The sequence below is a fragment of the Mytilus galloprovincialis genome, chromosome 7, assembly GCF_965363235.1.
Source record: "Mytilus galloprovincialis chromosome 7, xbMytGall1.hap1.1, whole genome shotgun sequence".
Lineage (NCBI taxonomy): Eukaryota > Metazoa > Mollusca > Bivalvia > Mytilida > Mytilidae > Mytilus > Mytilus galloprovincialis.
In genome coordinates, this window is record NC_134844.1 from 18309286 (window position 1) to 18317724 (window position 8439).

Consider the following 8439-nt stretch of genomic DNA (forward strand, 5'->3'; position numbering starts at 1 on the left):
TTTAAAAAGGAAATATTAAATGTAAGTATCTATAAATATTTCGGATGACTGATATCCTTCTTCAGTATGCTATTGATGTAAAATGGATCATATCAATCTTTAGTTTATCATCGGGCCGGACCATGTGTTTTTTTACTATTTCAGATATGCATTACAAACGTTTCAATAATAGAACAAAGTTTATTTCCCAAACAAAACAAAATAACTAAAGAACTGTCCATTAGACATATTAGATTTGAGTCGGCAGTAAAAGAAGGTCTTCAGAAATACGGTGAATCTGGTTACTGGCGTAGTAGTATTAACCATATGTGGATTCTAGAAATTTCTAAGGAAGTTCTGTTTAATTTTAAATCTTGATCTTTTTCTGAAGTATGTTCCATCAAAACTTAATTTTTCAACCGTGTATACCACCATTCTCCATGTGAAATGGACAAATCGTCTATTAAAATTAATGCACAATGTTTTTAACATAAAATTGGTAGTAAACGCTATAAATTTACTAATTTGGGACACCATACCGCATATGTTGTTATTATATATATATATTAGTGAACAAAAAGGTATAACATGCTACCCAGAGGAACAAGTGATCGGTACATTGGATTTTCTTGACAGCATATTTGTTGAATTTGGAGGTTGACATTTCAACAAATTGGCGACATTCCTTTGGCTGATCTGTGCGCCTTTCCTTTTGGACCGCTTCCTTTTTCATATGAATAGGAGTTCTTAGGAAACTTGTCAAAAACGTCAAGATCAAATAAGCCAAGTCATTTCACATTCAGATGTATTGATGATGTTCTTTCCATTAACAATCCAAATTTTAAGATTGGGTTCATTTAATATATCCCCAAGATCAAGATATTTAAGAACAACAGACACGGCTTCCTCTGCTTCATTTTTGGCTCACCTGGCCCGAAGGGCCAAGTGAGCTTGTCCCATCACTATGCGTCCGTCGTCCGTCGTCCATCCACGTTTTACAAAAATCTTCTCCTCTGAAACTACTGGGCCAAATTAAACGAAACTTGGCCACAATCATCATTGGGATATCTAGTTTAAAAACCCGGCCAACAAATCAAGATTGCTGCCATGACGAAAAATAGAAAATAGGGGTAAAATGCAGTTTTTGGCTTATAACTCAAAAACCAACGCATTTAGAGCAAATCTGACGAGATAAAATTGTTTATCAGGTCAAGATCTATCTGCCCTGAAATTTCCAGATGAATTGGACAACCCGTTGTTGGGTTGTTGCCCCTGAATTGGCAATTTTAAGGAAATTTTGCTGTTTTTGGTTAGTATCTTGAATATTATTATAGAGAGAGATAAACTGTTAGCTGTAATAATGTTCAGCAAAGTAAGATCTACAAATAAGTCAACACGACCGAAATTATCAGTTGACCCCTTAAGGCGTTATTGCCCTTTATTGTCAATTTTTAACCATTTTTTCGTAAATCTTGGTGATCTTTTACAAAAATCTTCTCCTCTGAAACCACTATGCCAAATTCATCCAAACTTGGCCACAATCATCATTGAGGTATCTGGTTTAAAAAATGTGTGGCGTGACCCGGCCAACCAACAAGATGGCAACCATGGCTAAAATAGTACATAGGGGTGAAATGTAGATTTTGGCTTATATCTCTGAAACCAAAGCATTTAGAGTAAATCTGACATTGGGTAAAATTGTCTTTTTGGTCAAGATCTATCTGCCTTGAAATTTTCAGACAAATCGGACAACCAGTTGTTGGGTTGCTGCCCCCGAATTAGTAATTTTAAGGAAATTTTGCAGATTTATTTTGAATGTTATTATAGATAGAGATCAAGTGTTAACAGTAATAATGTTCAACAAAATAAGATCTACAAATAAGTCATCATAACTGAATTTGTCAATTGACCCCTTAAGGAGTTATTGCCCTTTATAGTCATTTTTTTACAATTTTCATAATTTTTTGTAAATTTTTAGAAAATATTTTCAACTGTAATTACTGGACCAAGTTTATTATAGATAGAGATAATTGTAGCAACAAGAATGTCCAGTAAAGAAAGATCTACAAACACATCACCATCACAAAACACAATTTTTTCATGAATTTATCTGTGTCCATTGTTTAGTATGCACAAAGACCAAGGTGAGCGACACAGGCTCTTGAGAGCCTCTAGTTTGACTTATACCTCAAACTCGACATAACGGTCATCTCAGAACCAGAATCCATGACAAACGAGACTATTTTAATTTAACTTAAAATTGTCAATTTTCCCAACCTTATTAGCAATACACCTACTACACCTGCATATTGGATGTACATTTCTCAACTTATTCTGTATTCAAGAACATGTGCAACTACTCAGACTTTGTAAAACGTTACTAGAGACTTACGTTTTTTTATCATCTTAATAACGTGCTATAGTTTTCTTTTATTTAAATTTGTCTTTATGAATATCATTTTTCATTTTTCGTCTTCAATGTTCTCCAATTTTATACCTGTTTGGCTTTTTAACAATTTTGATTTGAGCGTCACTGATGAGTTTTGTGCAAACGAAATGCGCATCTTGCGTATCAAACTATAGGAATGGTATCTTTCCTAATCATTTACACCACTGGGTCGACTTTCCGTCCCCGAGGGTATCACTGTTTGCAAAATTATGAATTTATCGAAATACTAATGATTTTCTTATCTTGGAATTTCATCAATGCTCTTTAAATTTATACCTGTGTGGCTTGTAATCAATTTTGATCTAAGCGTCACTGAGGAGTCTTATGCATACTAAACGCACGTCTGGAGTATCAAATTATAAGCCTAATATCTTTTGATAACAATTTCCCATTAATTCTGTTGTTGGTGGTATCTATTTGACGTTGCTCTGTACTTATGCATCCCGTCATTATGTCATTGTTCTATGATAGTTCTTGTATTCTTATTTTTCATTTTTGCTGATATGTTTTGTATATATGTATTGTTGTTTCTTAAATACATATGACGTATACGTAAATCTATACATATACACCCAATAATTGTGTTCTTGTGACAATGCAAATGTTTATTTTTATAGTGATCACGATAATAATACAATATTGACTGCTGAATCCCTATTTTGACACTTATACCTATTAATAATTATGTCTGTTTGTTTTGTTTACATTTCGTTGTCAATATAAAGGAATTTTATGGGACACTCATACAAGTGTTAGATTTAGCTTGCTATATATAAAACCAGGGTTAATCCACCTGTTTCTACATGAGAAAATATCTGTACCAAATGAGGAATATGACAGTTGTTTGATTTATTTGTGCTTTTGATTTGCCATTTGATAAGATTTTTTCTGAATGTTAAAGTTTGAAAACGTATACGTAGTATATATTATCTAACACCTAAAAGCACATATCAATTCATCCAGATGTTCAATGAAAGTTTATGACCAATAAATAACCATATACTGAGATCTTTTACAACAATGCCATGATTTTTTTAAACAATGGACCCAGAAAAGTAAAATGGTCAAAGAATTTAAATAAAACAGGTTTCCAAATTTCCTGCAGTATCAAGTTTCAGGTGGCTTTAGAAGTCGAGTGATTTTCAATTCCAATACACTCTTAGAAAACGAGTACTGTATTCAAAATGCCTTAACAGGGTCTGTTTGATATAATTTACAAGAGAGCTGAAAGATACCAGACAGATATTCAAACTTATAAGTCGGCATTAAACTGGCAACCTAATTGTAACAAAAGAAAAAAAACCAACAGGTAAACAATAGTTCACACACACACAACACTCAACACTAAAGACTGAGACCCATAAAAAAATACGGGTGATCTCAGTTGCTCCGGAAAGGTTAGTAGATTTTCTAAGTATATAGTTGTATGGTTAAGAATACTTTTATAAATATACTTGTATAGATAGATGTGTATATTCCATATCAGTTTTGTTTTTCTAAAAGAAGTATTGAATCCATTAATTGTAAGCCTCAGTATAAAAAACCTGACCAATAGATGGACACACTCCAATCATATCATAAAAGCAACATCGAATGCACACACAAAAAAAATATTCTAGCACATTTAAAAAAAATAAAACACTCCCAAACCTTTAGTGATGAGTAAATAGACTTTTTGACAGTACATTTGATAACAGATGTGAGTCGTAGTTACTTTTTAAACACGAGAACACTAAACATATTTAAGTAGTAAACAACAATTTGGTTAAACTTTTAAATTAAATCTATGAAAACAAAAACAAAAACAATCTGATAATGTTTTCAACTATTCAACTCCTTCATGCAGCTCATTTGCATATAAATATGTACATTAATTAAGTCATATAAGTTACAAACGTTTCAAAAAATAATTGGTTTCTCTAAAATTTCAACGATACACATAGTGTGTGTCCTCTTTAACGTTAGTACACTAAATATGATAATCTCTCAAGGTTAAATTATTTTGAATTTTCCATTAATATTAATATCAGTCTTTTGCATAAACCTCAAATGCAAATACTTCTTTTTTTCAAATCTGAACGAAAAAAATCGTTAATTGTATCTTTTTTTTTATATCAAACTAATTTCAATTTCAAATATATATGGCTTTGGTGTAAACTTTGTTTTAAGTTTACAGTGGTCACGAAATTATTCAAATCTTGAACACTTCCAAGTATTTTAGAAAATGTTCTTTTAATCACTTTTTCATTGATTTCTTTGTATTCTGTATTCCACAAATAAACAGGACAATATGTAACCTGTCGTTCACATATATCATGTGTTAACAAAGAATATTCTTGGTCCGCATTACTTAATTTTCAATTCTTTTTTGGCAAAATTAGAAGGTTGAAAGATATATTATCTGAAAGAATTCAAAAGACAAGTTTTCTTTTATTATTTTTAGATTCTACAATCTAGATTTATTATCATGCTTCGTTTTCATTAGTTCATTGAGCAAACAACCACCAATCAAAATGTAAGAAATGAATAAACACAAGATTTTATTAATCGATTTATATGTCTTTAACCTCGTTGCATTCCACTTCAACATGACTGTAATTTGTTGCAATATCAACTATAACATATGTAGGTTCCATATTTGTTCCGGTAACATGATCATAGCTGTTTTCCTCTTCACCTGCGATCCAAATACTGCGCATATTGTCATAGTTGCTTTCTGTTGGATTGTGGGTCTAAATTAGTTGACGATGATCCATGTGGTCGTATGTATCGTCTTATTTTTGGCTTGACGTGCTTTGTTCACGTTTAACGCTCGGCTTGTTTGATTGTGCATACACTACTTCTTTTCCGACAGTTGTCATTGGTTCGTTAGAACGTGTTAATTGTGTGCTTCTACTTCTAAATAGATAAATGTGTACAGATTACGAAACGGTATTGTTAGTATGCATTTAATATGAATTGGTGATAATTTTGTTTATAGTATGACAAATAACTGGTTTTGAACTGAAAACTGTAACTTAAATTTTGTAAATATAAATATCGATTAAAAAAAAAATGAACAAACATGAAAAAAAGTAAAACTACAGTACCTTTTACACAACACAACCGTTAGCTTTATAACGAGGACTACCAGGATTACTGCAGCTATAATTGCGATGATATCCTTTGCTGCAAAAAGTACAAATTGATTTTTAGAAATAATTCCTAAACATTATTTTTTTAAATGAAAAATGTATTCATTTTCTTTTTCGTCAGAACCACCTTATTTTATGCAACTATATTTTTTTCTGATCACTGTTCTCTAACTCCTTTGTGTGCACACTTACACACACACATATCCACTTTTTTGGAATAATTTATTATCTTGTTTTATTCCCTTAAAAATCCCTTAAAGTTCGATCATGCTCTGATGTACTTCCGTTTGCTGTGTATTGATAATTGGTGCGCATGCTTAAGCTGTCTAACCCGACTATTAACTATAAACAGATAGAACAAACTTATTTGCAGATATCAGTTTAAAATGTTGAATTTAGCTAAATATGAACTAGCTAATAAGGATTCATATTATAGAGTAATTCAAAGAAATAATTCATTCAGAATTCGAAATTCAGGATATTCAGGACAGTATAGTATAAGCTCTCAAGCGAGTACAATATGATGTAATGATCGGGACAATATTTTTGAATATTTGTACAACATAAAATATCTTAAATTACTCCCACCTGAAACAAAAGATGCTGGCGTATTCCCAAGTTAGTGATAATGAAAATTACACTTCAAAATACTAACACCATACAAACAAATAAGTTATAGTTTTGTTTTTATCATGAACTTTTAGATACTGGATAAAGGACTTGTCATACTGGATAATGTAAGTCACATATTTCATATCATGTTAATTCACAGTAGCCATCCACCAAAATATTTTTAAAAGTTTTCTTTTTTTTTTTATTTATAAGACATTTTTATGATGTAAAGTTCTGTTAAAACGGTTGTCCCTGAAATAGCAACAATGTTTGTTTTTTGTTTTTGTTTGTGATCAATGTTGATTAGATAAGTTATTTGTAGTTGCTGGCTTTTATATTTTTTCATTTCGGACCCTTTGATAGCTTGATTCACGGTTTGCTCATTGTCGAAGGCCTTCAACATAGACGTTCTTTTTGTTTGGTCATAGTGACATGTGTGAATCATTAGATGATTTGCACTCATACTGTCATAGCCATATCTCTATGTTTATATATATATATATATATATATATATATATATATATATATATATTTCTTATTATATCATCTAAACAGACGGACGCAAAATTCGACGTTATCTAAATATTTTTTGTCTATGTAAAACTCAAAACAATGGCAGAGTAATCTGAAAATATGTTATGTATAAGCTGCCCTCATTAGGAACACCCCTTAAAGGGTAATAGGGAAAATTTACATAAATGGGTAAATCGTGGGTTTTTTGGCTTTTAAAAGTAAATTAAGATATGGGTTAAATTAAAAACGAAAATAAAATGGTCCAGTTGACGTGCTCTGTACAGAAAGTGACAAGGTTAAAAAAAAGAATACAATTGGGATTGGCAATATATTCAGAGAGGATTAAAAAATGTACATGTTTGGAAATTAAATCTAAAACCATCTTATCTAACATATGTAATGTAGATACTTAAATACATTTATTAACTATCGATAGAACATGGGTTGGTTGTTATATTGGGAATTTTATTAAATTTATTAAATTATTTTAGCATAACAATAAGTCACCTTAACAAAGTTGTGAGTTTAAAGTTCTTTGTATGACAGCACGGACTGGTCATACGCGGTAAAAGTTAACATTGAAATACATTTTCATAGCTTGACCATTCGAAGCTCAGTCTTTTTGCAGTGTGATATGAAAGATTCTGTTTCATTATTTTTCATTGTAGATATGTTTGTAAGACATGTATGCTGCAGCGGTCAAAGTGATTTGAGGGCAGTTGAATTATTTGATAATAAAACTTTGCTGCACTCGTCTAGGCGAGCTGTTTCCCATAGATATGTTTTTGAGTTTTTGTTCATAAATACTTTATTTGTGTTTGCGGACACGAATAAGAAAATCAGATTAATTAAGTACATAAAACGCTAAAAGTTCATTGTCTATAACATCCACTCTTACAATTCACATAATTCTATTTGATGTCATTTTGATTTCTAAATTTTTTAGAAGCTGTGTACGATAGATATGTATTTTATAACAAAAGTCTCTCGTCAATGACTCAATATTCATCTTCTGCGTTTTGCAGATCGCAGAACACTGAATAGTCAAGCAGAAGTGCCTTAATGTTTTGGTTAATGTTGAAAAGTTGTTCCCATTTTTAGCAGCCTATGATACTTGTGACCAGAACTTTGAGGGGAAGGAAATACTTTCGTAAGAGTTTCCCTTAATGTTGGACAGAAGGTTAAGACGTGCGTTAGATCTTCGTCCTCCCTATAACACAGCAGACATGTTGCATTTATCTTGTATTGGCTAAATTTGTACTTATCGGCCTGTACCAAGTATGTACCAGTGAGCATACGAGCTTTGATCATGTTTTTCCGTGCATTTAATAAGATATGGGAAGCGTATTCCTAGACTATGATCTCCTATCTCTAAAATGGTTGTGTTGAGGAATCTTAATGAAGATTTTGAATCTGCTGTTTCTTGTAGTTCAAAAATCCAGTATTTGTTAATTGTGGATCTCAGGGTTTTTTCCATACAACTTTTGAAGGCAGTTTTCTTTTGTGGTCAAGAATGTTTGGCAGATTGTATTGTTGTAGCAGTAAGATTGATTGATGAAACAAGCTTTCAGGGTTTTTGAAATTGACGGATTTGTCTTTTAAGAATTTCCTTCAAATTAGAGTTGTCACATGACAGAATTGCATGTAAGCGAGTCAGTTTCTTTCTGTGGATTTCTCCTTCTACAGGCAGGACACCAAGTAGTAGAAAAATGGCAGGAATAGCCGTTCTTTTAGAGAAAGATTGCATGGAT